The following is a 21,375-nucleotide window of genomic DNA, read 5'->3' as shown; positions in this document are numbered from 1 at the left end:
TAGTTTCTTTCAGTAGCCTTAGGAAACTAATTCATATTCCATCAGCAACCCATCTTGAGTTAGGAAAGAGCATAGTCTAATATTGAGAAAATAAAGATTAATGTTCTTTAGAAGGAAGCTCATGTGATGTCTTAAAAAGAAATAGGAGAGATTAATGATAACGGGAAGAAATGGACAACAAAGGGAAGATGGGTGTGAAGAGAAGGTTTTGTATAGATGCTCAGCTTAAAATCAGAGGATACAAAATAATAGACTTTGGGGAAACGGAAGAAACCTTAAGCCTTCTCTTCGTTGCTACCTACTGCATGAAGGCATTGACCCAATCCCTGAAATTCAATGGGATTCTGAAATTTCTGCCTGTAAGTAAAGTTGAAAACTGCATAGAAATATTTTCTATGGTGCAAGAAGGAGAAAATAATAGAGATTTTGGTAAAGTGTTATGATATTCCTTTATTTTTCCAGTCTGATGGATGAATTAAGAATTGTACTGGCCTAAAAACAAATGAAACCTTTATTTCTTTCTCATGGGGAAGATTCTGAAGGTGAACAGACCAGGGCTGATATGGGCATCTATAATCATTAGAGAACCAGCCTACTCTTGTCCTTTTTTCACCTTTCTAACTTGTGGTTATAACTTCATATCATCTTATGGACCATAAAGGTTGAAGCATCAGCCATTACATTACAGGTCCAAGCCTAAAGGAGGAATTAAGTGGACAGGTCAAAAAGTACTTTCTGCCTGAGATACCAATTTTAAGTAGTCTTCACAAAGGGTTGTATTTTAAAATACATCTCATTGGCCAACATTAGTCACTTGGTTACATTTAGCTAAGAGCTCATACAATTAGGACAAAAATCATCCAGGATTTTTTGACTGAGGTAGTATCATATAGAATGAATTTATTTCTGAAGGTGAACATTTGTAACTAAATTGAATTACTCCACATCAGGCTTACAATCCAGCCATCCTGAAAATGTTTAAAGCTTGCCTGGGACCAACCGGGTGAATTTGACTCAGTCAATTCTCTGTTCCAAATGTTACTTGAAATATCTATACTCCCCTCAGCTGACATTTTGTATTAGCTAAAATCAATTTGTTTAGCACTTTTAAAAATATCCTTCTTTCTTCTTTCCACATTCCCCCATCCTCTCTACTTTGGATAGGTGACTCTTTTGAACATTCATTTTTCCTTGTCTAGGAAATGGATTCATGAATTTATAGTAAAAATTCTGCAAATATTTGCTTAATTAATCATTTTAAAGAAAATCTAAATATGCTCACATTCAAACAGGAGCATAGATTATATATTTTTAGTTATAAAAATTATGATATGAAGATGACAATTACTCCTTATGGTGATATACATAACTGATACCAAATTCTCAAAAATGAAGCTTTCTTTGCTAATTTGACTATAAAACAAAAAATGGATTTATTTACCCACTCTCAGAGAAGCACACTGTAAATTATACCTAGGTGGTCCCTGAAGTATTACATACAATCTCCTGACAATGTAAATGCCTTATAAGTAAGTAGCAGCTTCCTTCATCAAAGTTCAGAATAATTATAAAAGTGAACGCAAAATATAAAAGAGAATAGCACTTTATGAAACACGTTTATGAGATAAAAATGGATAAAGAGAATTTCTCTCTACTCCTTATAAATTCATCTCAAAGTCTTATGCTAATTAAAAAATCAAAAGTTTTCATGTTATTATGCTATTTTCTTCACTTCCTTCACTAATTAATCAGTTTAAAAAAAAAAAAAAGTGTCCATCAAGCTATTCTTCACTTGTCTAGGAAGTTCTAGTTATAGTCCATTTCCCAAATAGAGATTCCTTATTCTAGAAGTGTCAGCTAACATTATAGCAGAATGAGGCTTTATTGCTAAACTGTTTGGTTTACTAACACTTTGAATATCAACTAAGATTAACAGGCTGAATAATAAAAATGAGATATTATATTAACTTAAAGATACTTGAGCTATGTGCTTCAGATAACATATTTTCAAGGTGCTGTTCAAATTTATATAAATAAGAGGTAAATTAGGAATCCATCCAGGCCTAGAGCCTTTACCCCTTGGGATCACTATAGACAATGTTTGTGTCACCCCGAAGTTTATATGTTGAAACCTCATCCCCAAGGTGATGGTATTTGAAGACACAATTTTTCTGAGTTAATTAGGTCATAAGGGTAGATCCCTCACTGATGAGATTAGTGCTCTTATAATAGAAGCCACAGAGAACTCCTTGGCTTCTTCTGCCATGTGAGGTCATAATTAAAAGATGGCTATCTATGAACCAGGATGCTGGCCCTAACCAGACATGGAATTTGCCTGCACCTTGATCTTGGACTTCCTAGACTCCAGAATTGTGAGAAATAAATTTCTGTTATTCATAAACTACCCAGTTTATGGCATTTTATTGTATCAGCTAAAATAGACTAATACACGGATGGTGGCCAAAGGATTTTTGCTAGTCTTATATTCAAACATTAGATTAGAGGATTCCTGGTTAATTTATGCTGACTATAAGGGTAACCTAAGTGGGCTTCTATGATATTACCAAATCTGACAAAATTGAACCCTTTATGCGAGGTATTGTCAGAACACATGCAATTCCAAAGCAATAGATTTCATCAAGATTAAATAACAGATTGCATAGGCCCCAAATAAGCAGCAGCAATGCCAACGTAGTAATACCATAACTGAGACCGTGAGACTTCTGGCTTCAGATGAAACACTGTACATTCCCAACTGTAGGGACTATGGTGAAAGACTCTTGCTTATGAAAAGCACAGGGAAAAGTAAAGGGACCTTTGTCTTGCATCTTAGGTACCAACTCGGTCACAGGACCATAGAGTACCAAGCAGATGCTTGGGGCTCCCGATTCCAAGCTTTGGCTCTGCAGTGGCATTCCTGGATCTTTCCTCGGTCAAAGGAGAACACACTACCCTGAAGCTTGAGACCCAGGCTAGGCAACATTCACCAAACACTGAGTGAAGAGCCCGTAGGCCTGAAGGGAACATCAGTAGTACCTGAGCATTACTTTCTATGGGCCTGTGGTGGTGGTGAAAGCAGACTGAGGATACTCTGCCTATGGAAAGAGGAGGAAAGAATGTGAAGAATTGTATCCTGTGGTTTGAGTGCCTGCCCAGCCATATGACACTAGAGTAGCAGGCATACTTCTAAGATTTTTGACACCAGTCCTTGACTCCTAGACAGTACCTCTGGACCCAACCCCAGCCTGGGAGACCTCGCCACCCTGAAGAGAAGGACACAGGCATGACTGTCTTTGTAACCTGCTGATTGTAGAGGCCCAGAGCCTTGAGTGAACATAGGCGGTATCCACATAGTGGTTACCACAGGCCTTGAGCATGACCCAGTACTGTGCTGGCTTTGGATCTGAGCCAGTGCAGTCGTGGTGGTGGTGGTCACAGGGGTACATGTTTCATACAACCCGCAGCTGCAGGTAGCTCAGAAAAGACAGACATAGACTCCATTTGCTTGGGATAAAGTAAGGGAAGAGAACAAGAGTTTCTTCCTGGTAATACAGAGAATTCTCCCAGATCTTGTTTGAGACCATCATGGTAGTACCTCTATGTGTCTACAAGAAACACAGCATTACTGGGCTGAGGGTGTCCTCTAATGCAGACACAGCTTAGATCACAATACTCATGTTTTTTCAAATACCTGGAAAACTTTCACAAGAAAGACGATAATAAACATGCCCAGGTTGTGAAGACTACAATACCTGACTCTTTAATGCTCAGACACAGGTGAACAACCACAAGCATCAAGATCCTCCAGGAAAATACGACCTCACCAAATGAACTAAATAAGGCACCAGGGCCCAAACCTGGAGAAACAGAGATAAGTGACTTTTCAGACAGAGAATTCAAAACAGCTGTTTTGAGGAAACTCAAAAAAAATTCAAGACAACACAAAGAAGGAATTCAAAATTCTATGAGATAATTTAACAAAGAGATTGAAATAATTTAAAAGAATCAAGCAGAAATTTTGGAGTTGAGAAATGCAATTGATATACTGAAGAATACATCAGAGTCTTTTAATGATGGAATTAATGGTGCTGAAGATTAGTCAATTTGAAGACAGGCTGTTTAAAAATACACAGAGCAGATAAAAGAAAATAGAATGAAAAACAATGAAACACATCTACAAGATTGAGAAAATAGCTGCAAAAGAACACATCTAAGAATTATTGGTCTTAAAGAGAAGGTAGAGAAAGAGATAGGGTTAGAAAATTTATTCAAAGGAATAATAACAGAGAACTTCCCAAATCTACAGAAAGATAACAATATCTAAGTACCAGGTTATAGAACACCAAGAAGATTTAACCTAAATGAAACTGCCCCAAGGCATTTAATATTCAGACTCCCAAAGATCACTGATAAAAAAAGGATTATAAAATCAGCAAGAGAAAAGAAACATACAATATAGCTCTCACACATCAGGCAGCAGACTTTTTGGTGGAAATCTTACAGGCAAGGAGAGAGTGACATGACATATATAAAGTGTTCTAAGAAAAAATAATTTACCCTATAGTATATCTGGTAAAAATATCTTTCAAATACGAAGGAGAAATAAAGACTTTCCCAGACAAACAAAAGCTGAGAGATTTCATCAACACCAGATATGTTCTACAAAAAAATGTTCAAGGGAGTACTTAAATCAGAAACAAAATGACATTAATAAGCAATAACAGATTATCTAGAGGTACAAAATGCACTATTAATAATAAGAACACAGAAAAGCAAAGAATACTATAGCACTGTTATAATACTATAACTGTGGTGTGTAACCTAGGCAGAAATAGTAAATGATGATCCAATCCAGAATAATAACTATGACAACATTTTGAGACTTAGGCAGTACACAAAGGTATAAACAGAAACAATAAAAAGTTAAAAAGCAGGGAGACATCAGGCTGGGCATGGTGACTCATGCCTTTAATCCCAGCACTGTGGGAGATCAAAGCAAGGGCATCACTTGAGGTCAGGAGTTTGAGACCAGCCTGGCCAACATTGGGAAACTCCATCTGTACTCAAAAAAATAAAATAAATTAACAATTGAAAAAAAAAAGCAGGGAGACAAAGTTAAGGTATAGAGTTATTAGTTTTCTTTTTGCTTGTTAGTTTGCTTATCTATTTATGCAAAGAGTGTTAAATTGTTATCAGCTTAAAATAAAGAGTTATAAGACAGCAATTGCAAGTCTTCTGGTAATCTCAAATCAAAAATCATACAACAGATACACGAAAAAATAAAAAGCAAGAAAGTTAATGATACCATTAAAGAAAATTACCTTCACTAAAAAAGGACAGGCAAAAAGGAAAGAAGGAAGAGAACACTATAAACAACCAGAAAACATAAAACCAAGTGGCAGTAGTAAGTCTTTACTTAATAACAATATGGAATGCAAATAGACTAAACTCTACAATCAAATACATAGAGTGGTTGAATGGGTAAAAAACAAAAATCCAATAATCTGTTGCCTATAAGAAACACATTTCACCTGTAAAGACTCACATGAACTGAAAATAAACAGATAGAAAAAAATATATTTCACGCCAATGGAAACCAAAAAAGAGCAAGAGTCACCAACGTTAGACAAATTAGACTGCAAGGCAAAAAGTATCAAGGGTCGAGGAAGGTCACTATATAATGATAAAGGGATCAGTTCGGTGAGAGGATATAATAATTGTAAGTATATATTCACCTAACACTGGAACACCCAGATATATAAAGAAAATATTACTAGGACTAAAGAGATAGACCCCAATACAATAACAGCTGGAGATATGAACACCCCACTTTCAATGTTGGACAGATCATCTGGACAGAAAATCAACAAAGAAACATTGGACTTAATCTGTACTATAGACCAAACGGACCTAATAGATATTTACAGAACATTTCATCCAACAGCTGCAGAATACACATTATTTTGTTCAGCAGATTCTTGAGTCTACTCTCAAGAATAGACTATATGTTAGGTCAGGAAACAAGTGTTAAAACATTCAAAAAACTGAAATAATATCAAGCATCTTCTCTGACCACAATGAATAAAAACCTAGATATTAATAACAAGAGGAATTTTGAAAACTATACCAATACATAGAAATTTAACAATACACTCCTGAATGACCAGTAGGTCAATGAAGAAATTAAGAAGGAAATTGAAAAATTTCTTAAAACTAATGATAATGGAAGCACAGCATACCAAAACCTATGGGCCAAGGCAAAAGCAGTACTACAAGGAAAGTTTATAGCTATAAGTGCCTACATCAAAAAGGAAGAAAAACTTCAAATCAACAACCTAACAATGTATCTTAAAGAAATAGAAAAGCAAAAGCAAACCAAACCCAAAATTAGTAGAAGAAAAGTAATAATAAAAATCAGAAGAGAAAAAAATGAATTTGAAATGAAGAAAGCAATGTAAAAGATCAATGAAGTAAAAAATTGTTTTTCTGAAAAGATAAATAAAATTGTCAAGCCTCTATCCAGACTAAGAAAGAAAGAAGACCCAAATAAATAAAATAAGAGACAAAAAAGGAGATGTTATAACTGATGCCACAGAAATTCAAATGATAATTAGTGGCTATTATGAGCAACTATATGCCAATAGATTTGAAAATATAGAATGAAATAAATATATTCCTAGACACATACAACCGACCAAGATTGAACCACAAAGAAATCTAAAGTCTGAACTGACTAATGACAAGTAACAAGATCAAAGTTGTAATAAAAAGTGCCCCAGGACACAATGGCTTCACTGCTGAATTCTACCAAAAATTTAAAGAAGAACTAATATCAATGCTGCCCAAACTATTCTGAAGAATAGAGGAGAAAGGAATACTTCCAAATTCATTCTATAAGGTCAGTATTACCCTTATGGAAAAATTAGACAAAAAGCCATCCTAAAATTTATACGAAACCACAAAGACCCAGAAGAGCCAAAGCTATCCTGAGCAAAAACAAAAACAAAAACAACTGGAGGAATCACATTACCTGACTTTAAATTATGCTACAGAACTGTAGTAACCCAAATGGCATGGTACTGGTATGAAAAAGACACATAGTTCAATGAAACAGAATAGAGTTTCCAGAGATAAATCTATTCATCTACAGGGAACACATTTTTGACAAAGGTGCCATGAACATATATTGGGGAAGGGATCATCTCTTCAATAACTGATGTTGGGGAAATTGGATATCCATATGCAAAAAAATGAAGCTACACCCTTATCTCTTACTATATACAAAAATCAAATCAAAATCGATTTATATCTGAGACTTCAAACTATAAAACTACTAAAGGAAAACATTGGGGAAACCTTCCAGGATGCTGAACTGGGCAAAGATTTTTTGAGTAATACCTTACAAGCGTAAGCAACCAAAGAAAAAATGGACAAATAGGATCACGCCAATTTAAAAATCTTCAGCACTGCAAAGGAAACAATCAACAAAGTGAAGGGACAATGTACAGAATGGAAGAAAATATTTGCAAACTACCCATCTGATAAGGGATTAATAACCAGAATATATAATGAACTCAAACAACTCTATAGGAAAATATATAATAATTGAATTAAAAATGGATAAAAAGCCTGAATAGATATTTCTCAAAACAATATAATAAATGGCAAACAGATATGTGGAAAAGTGCTCAGCATCATTGATCATCAGAGAAATGCAAATCTATGATGAGATACCATCTCACCTTATTTGGTCTGACTTTTATCCAAAAGTCAGGCAATAGCAAATGCTGGCAAGGATATGGAGAAACGGGAACCCCTGTACACTGTTGGTGGGAATGAAACTTAGTAGAACCACTATGGAGAAGAGTTTGGGGTTCCTCAAAAAACTGAAAATACAGCTACCATGAAATCCAGCAATCTCACTCCTAGGTATATACCCAAAAGAAAGGAAATCAGTATATTGAAGAGATACATGCATTCTTATGTTTGTTGCAGCACTGTTTACAATATGCAAGATTGGGAGGCAATCTAAGTGTCCATCAGCTGATGAATGGATAAAGAAAATGTGGTACATATACACAATAAACTACTATTCAACCATAAAATAAGAATGAGATCTTGTCATTTGCAACAACATGCATGGAACTCAAGGTCATTGGGTTAAGTGAAATAAGCCAGGAACAGAAAGAAACTTCACATGGTCTTACTTATTTGCAGGAGCTAAAAATGAAAACAATTGAACTCATGGAGATAGTTAGAGAGCAGAAGAATGGTTACCAGAGGGAATGGGGGAGAAGTGGGAATGGCTAATAGGTACAAAATATAGAAAGAATGAATAAGACCTGCTAGCACAACAGTAGGACTATGGTCGAACATAATTTAAATGTACATTTTAAAATAACTGAAAGTTTATAACTGGGTTGTTTGTAACACAAAGGATAAATGCTTGAGGTGATGGATACCCCATTTACCCTGATGTGATTATTACACATTGCATGCCTAGATCCAAATATTGCATGTAACCCATAAGTATTTACTCCAACTATATACCCATAAAGAATCAAAAGAAAAAAAAGAAAAGAAGCAAAGGGAATCTATTGTCATCATATTTACAGTACAAAAAATATTTAAGGAAGTCATTCTGGAGCAAGAAAAATAATATCAAATTGACATATATGTTTATAAGAATGAATAAGGAGTGCTGGAAATGGCTAATGTAAGAATAAAAGTAAATTTTATTTTCTTTGTTTTTAATAACTTCTCAGGCTACAGAAACAAGTGACACCAAACTTAGTGACTCAAAACAACAGAAATTTGTTTTCTCACTATCTGGAGATTACAAGTCTGACATAACAGTGTTGGCTGAGTCATGCTCTCTCTAAAGTCTCTAGAGGATGATCCTTCCTGGCCTCTTCTGGGTTCCAATAGTTCCTGGCAATCCTTGGTGTTTCATGGCTTGTATACATATCACTCCAGCCTGTACTTTATCTCTTCACATGGGATGTCACCCATGTATCTGTGTTCAAATTCCTTTCTTTTTGTAAGGAACCCAGTAATTGATTTAGCATCTATCCTAATCCAATATAAACATAATCTTAACTTGATTATATATGCAAAGACTCTATTTCCAAATAAGGTTATATTCACAGATCTGCATGTAAGCACTTCAACATATCTTTTTAGGAGGACACAATTTAACCCAAAATTGCCGGCTATCTGACCCTCTGCCATATTCATGTGCTTCTCACATGCAAAATACGTTCATCCCATCCCAATATCCCCAAAAGTGTTAACTCATTTCAGCATCAACTATAAATCCAAGATGATATCTAAATAGAATTAATTCAAAAAGTGCCGAAATTCATGTCTGGATCATTGAAATTAGCTACAGGGGAGACCCTGTATACAGTCCACCTTGATACAAAATTCTTCTCCATCTGTGGATGGGTGAAACCTAGAAAACAGTCTATCCGCTTCAAAAATGCAATGGTGGGACAAGCATGGAGTAGACATTCCCATTCCAAAAGTGTGAAGTTATAAGAAAATAGAGTCACAAAAAAGTCTGAAATCCAGAAAAGCACATTCTATTCGATTTCAAGGCCTGAGACTAATCCCTGTAGCTAGATGTTCCTGAGCCAAACAGGAAGGTGGCCCCACCTCCTCGTCCTGTGAGGCCAAGGATTCCGCCCACTTAGCCATGAGAGCAAAGGTCCCGTCAACCTATCTTTCAGAGCAAAAACAGGATAGAGGGGGATGAGTAACTGCTAATGGTTACAGGGTTTGTTTTTGGAGTGACAAAATTTTCTGGAACTAGATAATGGTGCCGGTAGTACGACCTTGTAAATCGAATTGTAACACATTAAAACTGGGATTTTCATGGTATGTGAATTATATCTCAAATAAGAAAAGAGCTGGAAAACTCATGCTGCACTATTTTAAATCTTATTTTAAAACTACATTAATTAAAACTGTGGTATTTGTATAACAATAAACATATAGAGCAATGAAAGAATAATATTTCTAGAATGACGCCCACATATATATGATTGAGTGATTTTTAACAAAGTTGCTAAGGTAATTTAATGGGAAAATATAATAATTTCAACAAATATTGCTAAAATATTTGGATATCCATAATCAATAACAAATACATAAGAAGTAAATATAAATAATAAACCTACCTTAATCTTATAATACATTATATAAAAAATTAATTAAAATTGATTCAAGGGCACAGTGAGAATTCTAAAATTATAAAGATTTTAGTAGCAGACATAGAAGAAAATATTTGACAATGCTTTAGATAGAAAAAACACGAAAGACAAATTTTGATAATTTTGACCTCATCAAAATTAAAATCTTATCTTTTAAGGACATTGTAAAGGAAATGAAAACAACTGACAACTTGGTAATACATTCAAAAAAAATATGTGATCAATGATTTAACAGAGAATATAAAAAGAATTCTTACAACTCAATAGTAAGAAGACAAACAGCATGATAAAAAATGAGTGAAATGTTTTCATCTCAGACACTTCACAATAGAATAAACACAATTGGCAAATAAGAACATAAGAATGTCCAACATTATTAGTCATTGGGGAAATTTAAATTAAGCCACAATAAGACACTAGAAACAAACCTATTAGAATGGCTAAAATTAAACAAATAAAGCACATAAAATGCAAATTGCTGGGAAAGATGGAAAATAATTAGTACATTCATGTCTTGTGGGTGAGTATGCTAAAGGGTGCAAAAAGTTTGCAAATAGTGTTGTGGTTTCTTATAAGATTAACTGTATACTTCCCATATGACTAAGATATCCAATCCAAGAATATTTATTTTATTTTATTTTATTTTAATTATTATTATTATTTTTTTGAGATGGAGTTTTGCTCTTGTTGCCCAGGCTGGAGTGAAGTGGCATGATCTTGGCTCACTGCAACCTCCACCTCCCGTGTTCAAGCGATTCTCCTGCCTCAGCCTCCCTAGTCGCTGGAATTACAGGCATGCACCACCACACCTGGCTAATTTTGTATTTTTAGTAGAGATGAGGTTTCTCCATGTTGGTCAGGCTGGTGTCAAACATCTGACCTCATGTGATCCACCCACTTTGGCCTAGATCACGCCTGTACTGGGATTACAGGTGTGAGCCACCACACCTGGCCATCCAAGATTTTTTAAAATTAAAATGCTCACATAAAGACCTATATCCGAATTTTTGTAAAGTCTATTTTAGAATAGCTAAAAAATAGGAAAAGATAAATGTCCACTAATGAATGAATGGATAAAAAATTATGGTACATCCATACAATGAAATACTGCTCAGCAATAAAACAGAATAATGTACTGATCCATGTAACTATATGGATGAATCTCAAAATAATTATGTTTAGTGAAAAAAGCCAGACTCAAGTGACTATTTGTGTATTTTCATGATATTCTGGCAAAGAGAAAATCACAGGACATAAAACAAAGCGGTGGTTATGAGGCACTGGCATTACAGGGAGGGTTGTCAACTGAGAGGCTCAGGGGACTATGCTGGAGTGATGAAACTGTTGAATATCCTAATTGTAGTGCTGATTGCATTTGTGTATAGGTAAAAAGAGTGAATTTTACTCTACTTAAATTATATTTCATAAACATGCCATGCATTGGATTGTGTTCCTCCAAAATTTACGTGTTGAAGTCCTAACCACCCATACTTCAGAATGTGACCTTATCTGAAGATAGAGTTTTTGCAGAGGTCATTAAGATCAAATGAGGTCTTTAAGGTAGGTCCTAATCCAACATGACTAGGGTTCTTACAACAAGGGGAATTTTATACACAAAGACATGCATAAAAGGAAGATGCCATAGGTAGAAGATGGCCGTTGACAAGCCAAGCTCAAAGATCTGGAACAGATCCTTTGTTCAAAGGCCTCAGAAAGATTCACCCTGCCCACACCTTGATTTTGGACTTGTTGCCTTCAGATTGTAAGACAGTAAATTTCTGTTAAGTCACTCAGTTTGTGGTACTTTACTACAGCAACCCTAGCAAACTAATATACCTGAATTCTAAAAATACCTTTTTATTTGAAAATTAAAATGACCATCATAATACAGTCATTGCAATGAAAGCAATGAACTTAATATTATAATGTTTGTGTATACATACCATGAAAGAAAAGCTATTTAAGTATCTCCTTTATTAGTTTTAATACATTTGAGTAGATTATCTCTGTAACATCATAAAAATGTCCTTTGTAAGATGGTCTTCAGGTGTGCCTTTGCTGTTTTGTCCAAATCTCTGCATTTATGCATTACTTAAAAGTTAAAATATTGCTTTGCTATTGCTCTGAATGTATTATGCAAGTATCCAGATGTGTCTCATTTTACATCTTTTTTATAAAGAGATCAACTCTACCACATGCTTAGTGTTCCACAAATATTGCCAAACCCTCTTAAAAGAAAGATTCTGGGAATGCGTAGGAAGAAGATTGTGATAGCAAGGGTCATGGTTTCCTTTCCATGTACGCAAGTGAAAGTTAGACTCTTTAGAGAAGGAGTTTCCTAAAGAAATGTTCTCCTCAAACGTACTGTACGTATGAACTTTAAACGAGAAGATGGCATGCCATATTTCTCACTTGGAAATTGGCTGTTCTACGTGGTGGCAAGTCTGACAAAAACGTTGATTACTTGATGAGTTAAAATATGTGTTGCACAAATATGGAAGGAAAATCTGATGGTAACTGTAAAAACACTAAATCATACCCAAGTTTTGGTATAGCTATATCACCACAAAAGGCTGTTAGGATGCACTCAGAGAAAAGAGAAAAAAAGTTTCTAACTCTTGAAACAGACAAGTTCAAGCACATCAGCCAGGAATCTCCATCTTGGAGCCAGGCCCAGGGGAGGAGGTCAGTGAATAGTTGAACATAATTATCCATCAACATAACAACCTTTAAATGAATTTCTGCCAGCATGTTAAGGAAGTTTCTTGCATGTCCAGTGCTTATAATCATTGTAATTGCACTAGAGGACTATTTTTTTTACTAATGTAACCCTATTTAATACAATCCTTTACATTGCTGTTGCCCTCTGTAATCTCCTTAATGAGTGAATATTTAATTATATTACTCCTTTATCAATTTTATATTGAGTACATCTGGAGATCATGTGCTAGAACCCTTAATGTATAATTTCATTTTTGAAAACATTAAATAATTTAAATGAACCTGATTTTCATATACTCTAATACAATTTCACAAATAATTATAGACAGAAACTTGTATGGCTTAGCAGATTGGTAACGTAATGTAGAGTCTTCTTTTAGCTCACATGTTCAAAACCAACTTCAGATTATAAATCGAGAAAAAGTTATGGAAATTAAACCTCATGTTGTGAGCTAGTTTTATTTGCATGTATCTACTAAAAACATTAAAGTATGAAGAAATGCAAACCTTTTTCAAGTCTTAGAAAAATTTCCCAAAAGGTAGTACTATAATCTGAAATCCTTGGAGAAAGAGAGAGAAGGGGGTGGAAGAAAGAGAGAGAGAGAGACAGAGAGAACAGATATTTATATATGATAGCAATTAATATCTACTTCCATATAGTAATACTCATGTATTAGTAAACTTGTACACATTTTCCCTTGCAGACATTAAAGATATAAAATCAGAATAAAAATCACCTCAGTGATTTTGAAAAATACATCTTTCTCAATGTTATTTAACATCCCTCCTGGTGGGTCTTTTTGGAACTACCAAATGTGCTTCCCTACAAATTTCTGTAAACCCCAGTTGCCACTCGTACTTTAATATAGTATGAATTTGTAGTGGTGACTAGATACTTGTCTTCTTCTTCATGAACTTTTTAAAAATAAAAGTGAGATATCAATCAAAAGGTATATATTCTTCTTCCTTTCATTTTCAGGAAAATTGGCTTCTGAATTCCGCTTGGCTACTTACAGAACGGATGCTCACCATGTGCCTACACGGGGCCTCTATATATCTTCCCCTTATGGATAATCTAGGAAAATTAGGAAAAGATCTAAGTGAAACTATTGGAGCAGCCAAAGTCAACAATCCAGAAACCTGAAGTTAGATTCCCAGGGGTAGGTTTAACCCATGAGGGTCACAGAAAACTGTTGAGTGCTAAAATGGTAGCTACACGACAGAGTGAAATAGTGCAAATAATCCTATCAAATGTGGAAAGAAGAAAGGCTAGAAGGAGACAGTGTAGAGGGCTTGAATCAATATTAATACCTGGGAATGACAGCAACAGACAAGCTATTCTAGTGTGAAACAATTAAGGTTGACAGGGCTCAGTTTGAACAATGTGTTGCACTGGTCATAAAGCTAAGAGAGAGATCTGCAAACAATGACAAGCTCTGTATACAGTAACCCACCATCATTTACTGAGTGATCAGGAGGTTTAATTGGTGACCAAGGAATCACTAATTGGGCATTAATCTTTTAATCGGTAATGTTTGCTTATAGAAATCACTCTTTGTAAGTTTCATTTTCTTCTTTTCTCACACAGCCAGGGAAGCTTTGACTTGTACATTAGAAGACAAGTTTACTTTAGTAGTTGATCTGACTTTCAAAAGGACAAAGCCACTGACTCCACAACTAGAAAGCCGTAAAATGTCAAGAAACCTGGTAAAGTAATACCTTTCTTTAAATTGACAGTGAGAGATGAACAAGTGAGACTGAACCCTTTGCTGAGAGCAAATTTAATTGGCAGGGGTCAGGGAATTTCACAATGATATAGAGGTCCTTAAGGATGTAAAAATATATATATATATGTGTGTGTGTGTATATATATATATATATATATATATTCTGAAGTGGAGGAAAAAACTGCCTAAAGTAGTTCTGGTGATGTCAATGTCAATCTTCTCCTGCACAATCTTGCCTGGGGCTGGTTCTGCCAAAACTAAAGAGACGATGACATCTGTATGGCATATTCATAGTACTGTAGCATTTTATTGTACACCTTGGTAAAAATAAAGAAATTTTTGGCTTCTTAAGAAAAAGATGAGGGAGAAACTAAATTATATGTTTGTTGTTCTAAAATGCATATTGCTCTACATTCAGTAAATGCAAAATAAGTGCTCATTAACTGAAGTCTATACTAAAATTTTTAAACAATTTTCAAAAGTAGAAAAATAAATTTGATCACAGACCCAGTAGTTGAAGTTCCAATAGTTCTTAAATAGTCTAAAATAGTTTTGCTCTTAATAACAGAGCTCTAGGGTTTAAGAAATATGTTTATTTGCTAGGGAAAAGTTTTCAATACCTATGTTTCAGGAAGGGTGTATTGGTTTTATATGTATCTTTTATTTTTCTTTTTAGGACATATTTCCAAAACATGATTTATATTGTGAATTGCATCACGTATGAACAATTTTTAGACTATTTGAAAATGTACCAAAATAAAACATTCTAATCTGTACAAAATAAATGTCTTGAAACTGAATCCAGCTCTAAAACATTACACATGTGACTGGGAAACATGATTATTAATATCATCATATTTTCCATGTTAATCTGAATTAGCCACAAAGATAATAATAGATTCAACCTTGGAAAACTATGCAGATTCCAGTTTAAAGTGCTGTGCTACTTAGCAAAGATGTACGGTTCTTTATATACCATCTATGCTAAAAATCACAGGTATTGAAAACTTTTTCCCATCAAGTAATATACATTCTAAAATGCATATTGCTGTATGTTCAGTAAGTGCAAAATAAATGCTCATTAACTGAACACTTCCATTAGTTTTTAAACTAATTCTTAAATGTGGAAAATGTAAAACGTGTTCTATCATCAAATACTATTTTTCATTATGTATTTCAACACATAATTAAGTTAGCTATTGTTTCACTTATATTGAAAACCTAGAATCTGAAACCAGCGACTTATATACAGAGTTGTTTTTCAGGCTTTTGTGTCTTCGGTGATCCAGTCTTTTAAGTCATTCACTCTCAATTTATGTAAAGCTGTTCACGAAAGCTTTACTAGGAGTTTGTTTGTTGCTAAGATTCATCCATGTTACGGTGCGTTATTAACGTTCATTTATTTTGCCTACTATAGAACATGCCAACGTGAGAATGACACATGGTTTATTCATCTAGTTTGCCACAGGGGAGTGTTCAAATTATTCCCAGGTGTCATGTTATGATATTCTCAGGCACGTCTCTGGTGGTACCATGTTTTAAGAGTTTCTCTTGGGTGCATACCTCCACGTAGCATTCTGGGATACAGAACATATATATGCTCAACTTTAGAAGGAAATAGACAACAGCAACTTTCTTCATAGGTTCTTTCACCAAGGTAAACCTCTACTTTTTCATGACTAATCAAGTCACTACTAATTAAACCTATTATTCTTTTCACCGTTAGGCATTTTGCTTAAGCCAATAATCTCAGAATCGTTAGGGAACACAAAAATACTGTAACATCTTTGAAAATGCAGTTTTCCTAATAAAATATTTTTATTTTTTCACGTGCTTTAAACTATTCATTTGTTTTGTCAAACTAGAGAGTTTCCTGACTTAGATGTTGTTATGGACTTGTCTCAAATCGTGACTTCAGAACTAATGCCTGTTCTCATTAGTAGCCCAGTTGGTCAAATCAGACACTTTATATGAGAAAAAGTTTCACTTCATTCTTTTCAAATCAAAAGCACTTGCTAATATGCACTTAAGGAATATGGAAAACAGACATACATTCCAGAACATATGTAGTAAAATAAATTATTAAACTTAGTTCAATAAAATTAAAAAGATGTGAATTTAAAATAATTAAGTTGGGTAAATTTTATGTAATACCTCATTACTTAATATGAAATAATTTAATGGAGCAAAAAGCAAAAATTATAGACTAAGAATATAAGTACATAATATATTAATCTTTCAGATATTATCTTCATGCATGTGTTCAACTCTGACATTCAGTTTCTGGAAAAAGTTAAATAAGAACACCCCCCCTTACTTTAATTAGACATAATGATTTTAAAAACTGTGTATTTACAGGAAGAAATGGGACATGCTACTATAAAATAATTAATCCAACATTTACCATTAAAATTTCATTTATTGATAGGAAGTAGAATATATTTTAACACATAATTATAATGAGGTAAGATGATTTTCTATAATTAAATACTTCAAGATAGCATTTGACAAAATAGGACTTACCTACAATGTCAAATAAAGGTGTATCACACCTAACACAAGCAATTGTTCATCTGCAACTTTTGTACATCATAATTCAAAAAATATGATGTACTGAATACACTCTAGTTACTATAAAAAAGTTAGAGTAAGTAATCTGTGTTATGCTGGAAATTTGTAGATTCTTTTGTTTCCTCCTAATGATGCATTTAAGGAAAAGGAATTGAAAATAACATTTAAAATTGCTTACATTAAATATGTGAATAAAAGCCATTTTTAAAAGTTTATTATTTCTCAAAGCTCACTTCGTTACTCTATACTTTTTTTTTTTTTTTTTTTAATTGAGACAGAGTCTCTCTTTGTCGCCCAGGCTAGAGTGCAGTGATGCGATCTCAGCTCACTTTAACATCTGCCTCACGGGTTCAAGCGATTCTCCCACCTCAGCCTCCTGAGTAGCTGGGATCACAGGTACGTGCCACATGCCTGGATAATTTTTGTATTTTTAGTGGAGACGGGGTTTCACCATGTTGGCCAGGATGGTCTCGAACTCCTGGCCTCAAGTGATCCACCTGCCTAGGCCTCCCAAAGTGCTGGGATTACAAGCATGAGCCACTGTGCCTAGGCTAACTATACATTTATAGTTAGCAATTCATTTTCAAAAGCAATTCATCCTTTGGAAATAGTAGTTTGGCACAGAAGAGGCCATAAAATTAGATTTGTCATCAATTCTACCACCAATAATCTACCATGTATCTGATTTAAGAACAGTCTACAAGGACAGAAATACACCACTTTTTATTCCTTGCTCGTTTCTTAACAGAAATATAGATAAGACAGGTAAAAACACAAATTTCTATAGTGGGATTAAGGTATTTTAATGAAGGCAACAAGAGTAATTTCAAATATCTGATGAGATAAATTAGTTTTTTTTTTTTTTTTTTTGTAAATAGCTATTATATTCAGGAAAGGGGTTTAAACAAAAAACAAACATTATCATGCTAAAAAAGAGTAATTGTCGTAAGTGAGGAACTTTAATTAAGTATGTTAAAACTGTCTGTACTCACATTCTTGGAAATAATCCCAATTTGAAGACCACTGTTTAATGACTTCACTAGTTGAAAAATCTTCTTCCTATCAAAAGTGAGGTAGACATTTAATACTTCCAATCAAGACTTTCTACATTTAAAAAGGCAGATGATGGAAAATTACACTGGAAATCAGCTGGAATGGGGGCAGTGTTGCTTACCGGCTCAGGCTGTGTCTACCTAGGATGACCTGATGTTCTGGTTTGCTTTCCCCAGCAGGCTCTGGTGCACCTCTTGTCCCAGCATCCTGGCAGTTTTTCTTTACTTTTCTTCTTTTTCTTTCCAGACAAAATTATGCAAATTTAGAGAATAAATTTTATATCACATACTTCTACCCCAATCCTCTCCCATTTATATGACTTTTGAGAGACTATGGTTCACGGTTGAACAATAATTGTGTAGAAATATCCAGAGCCACAGAGTTGTCACATAAAGGGAAAATGTTCTCATCCCAATTCCAGTATTATAGAACCTGAGGCTGTATGCTTTCTGATTGTAGCTTTATCCCCAGGTCCAAAATAATGAGCTGTAAAAATGACCAACCTAGGACTATTTTTCAATGGGGAAAAAGCCAGGGAAACTGGATATTGAATTTGCAAAATTAAAGCTGGTCATTAGCTTCACAAAGAGATTACCAGTCTGTCGAATTCTTACATTGATGTTTCTTAAGGGAATAAGATGGAGTGAAAATGTCTGAGCTTTTTATTTCTCAATTTAGCATAGAGTATATGAATGAGTTACATTCATTTTCATTCAACATTCATTCTGCAATCATTCATTAAGTATTTAAGGCACCCCAAATGTCTGTCTTCAAGGACTTTCAAGTTAAGTAGGGGAGAGAGACAAGCAAAGAATGCAATCTAAAGTGGTAGGTGCTGCAAAAATACATAAAGTGGGAAAACAAAGGAAAAACTTCCAGCATGTCAAAATGTATTAGGAAAGCCTTTTGATCCTTCCTGACTTTAGAGGAATAAACAGAGCTCTGTATTTTTGGTTCATGAACGGACTTCCTTAATTCTAACAACGTGAACACACAAGTCCCCCTCCCTGACAAGTGTCTGAATCTTAAAGCTGAATGTAATTGGCATCTATTTTTGAACTTTTATAAACTATTTGTGGAGAAATGTTTTGCTTCTTGATGCAAAGCCATGGGCAACTGCAATTCACCACAACTTCTCTCCTGCTGCCTGAATTCTTTGAATAAGGCATTGTGTGAAATTCCGACCTCATTAAATCTGCTGTTTAGCTGCGCTCTGTGCAGCCACTGCGAATCTGCTCTGGGTCAACCCTCCTGCTTGTGAAACCATTTAAGGCAAACAAGATGCCTGAACCATGAGGTGTAATATAATACCAAAGTCAGACAGCCACATTCTTTACTGCTTAAGTAAATTTCTACATTCTTTGCTGATCAAACTAAATTCTTTTTCCATTTTTATTTGGTAGAATCATTCAGACAAAATGTTGCTTCCTCCAAATAATAAATTGCATTGGAGGACCACATAGTTAAAGAGCCGAGAAGCTCATTTCACTTAACCATAGTCCACAAAGGCCGAAAAATCCAAGTTGAAAAGAGTGCCCCTGGTAAAGTGGATCACTTTAATTGTGGAACAGAAATTGCCTGATGACACCACTTGGACAAATTAAGCAAAATATTTTCTATCCTGCACTATAATTTCAGAACAGAAGATTCATTCCAGAATAATTTTACTCTGCTCTAAAGCAACCCGAGAAGTCATTAAGTGTGTGTGCGCTCACGTGCATGCATGTGTTAGGTAGATGGGAAAAAATGTCTACTAGAATTGAGACCATATTCTCATTTCACATGATTTGACAGTTCTTACGAGGCAGCAGTGACTGTTTTTCTACCTAACTTGGTGACAGTCTCAAATCAATCAGTGACCTAGATGGAAAAGATTTTATAGCCCATTACCCAAGCCTTCAGTCATTCCACTGGTATTGTGACCGAACTGATTTTCAACTCCAAAAATAGACTCTATTACTGAAGTTATGAAATTTTCCAGACAGAGACAACAATGTGATCAATTTGGAGTAGACCTACAGATTTCTTCAAAAGTATTTGTGATATATTTTTATAACTTCAATTATTCACAATGCCTCAAATAAGCACCATGTTAAATTTGAGAAGTTATATATCTGTTAAGTTTGAAAAGTTATGTATATGATGTATTAGCATGACATATTAAAATTCAATGTGGAAACACATAATAAATTCGTTAAAAAGACTTTTTTAAGCTCCTTGAAGTATGTTTTTATTTATTATTTTCTAATTTTAATTTTATTTTTCCTATAATATATTTAAATAGCAACAATCTTTAATAGTTGCTTTAGCCTTGCTAGAAATAACATTTGTAGATATTCATAATTTAATTTTTTTAGAATATTGTTATTTTTTATAATTTTTAAAAAGCATTTATGAGTACATAGTAGGTATATATTTATGGGGTACATGAGATGTGTTGAGAGAGGAATGCAATGTGAAATAAGCACATCATGGAGAATGGAGTATCCATCCCTTCATGCATTTATCCTTTGAGTAACAAACAATCCAGTTACCCTCTCTATTTTAAAGTATATAGTTAAGTTATTATTGACTATGGTCACCCCACTGTGCTATCGAATAGTAGGTCTCATTCATTCTTTCTATTTTTTTTTTTTGTACCAATTAACTGTTTATATCTTCCCCACCAACCCCTCATTACCTTTCCCAGTCTCTGGTAACCATCGTTCTACTCTCTATGTCCATAAATTCAATTGATTTGATTTTTAGATCACACAAATAAGTGAGAATATAATGTTTATCTTTCTGTGCCTGGCTTAGTTCACTTAGCGGAAAAATCTCCACTTCCCTCCATGTTGTTGCACATGACTGGATCTCATTCTCTTTATGGCTGATTAGTACTTCATTGAGTATATGTACGACATTTTCTTTATGCATTCATCTGTTGACAGACACTTAGGTAGCTTCCACATCTTAGCTATTGTAAACAGCACAAACATAAGAGTGCAAATATTTCTCTGATATACTGATTTATTTTCTTTTCAGTGTACACTTAGCATGGATTGCTGGATTATACGGTAGCTCAATTTTCACTTTTTTTGAAGAAATGC

At 34.4% G+C, this 21,375-nt stretch overlaps 1 long non-coding RNA gene across 1 annotated transcript in view; it reads right to left on the bottom strand.

The window, feature by feature from the left end:
- Positions 1 to 19,233, bottom strand: part of LOC140713253 (uncharacterized) — a 30,043-nt gene extending 10,810 nt beyond the window's left edge. Inside the window, exons 1-2 of the long non-coding RNA XR_012095146.1 lie at positions 18,408 to 19,233; positions 18,226 to 18,292 (exon numbers count right to left, since the gene is read on the bottom strand). This is a non-coding gene — a long non-coding RNA (uncharacterized lncRNA). The remainder of the gene's footprint in view (positions 1 to 18,225; positions 18,293 to 18,407) is intronic.
- Between the last annotated feature and the right edge of the window lie 2,142 nt (positions 19,234 to 21,375).

Source organism: Chlorocebus sabaeus, chromosome 13 (assembly GCF_047675955.1).
Source record: "Chlorocebus sabaeus isolate Y175 chromosome 13, mChlSab1.0.hap1, whole genome shotgun sequence".
In the NCBI taxonomy this organism is placed as follows: Eukaryota; Metazoa; Chordata; class Mammalia; order Primates; family Cercopithecidae; genus Chlorocebus; species Chlorocebus sabaeus.
Note: the sequence above shows the minus strand (reverse complement) of the source record. Positions and strands in the feature narration are given on the sequence as shown.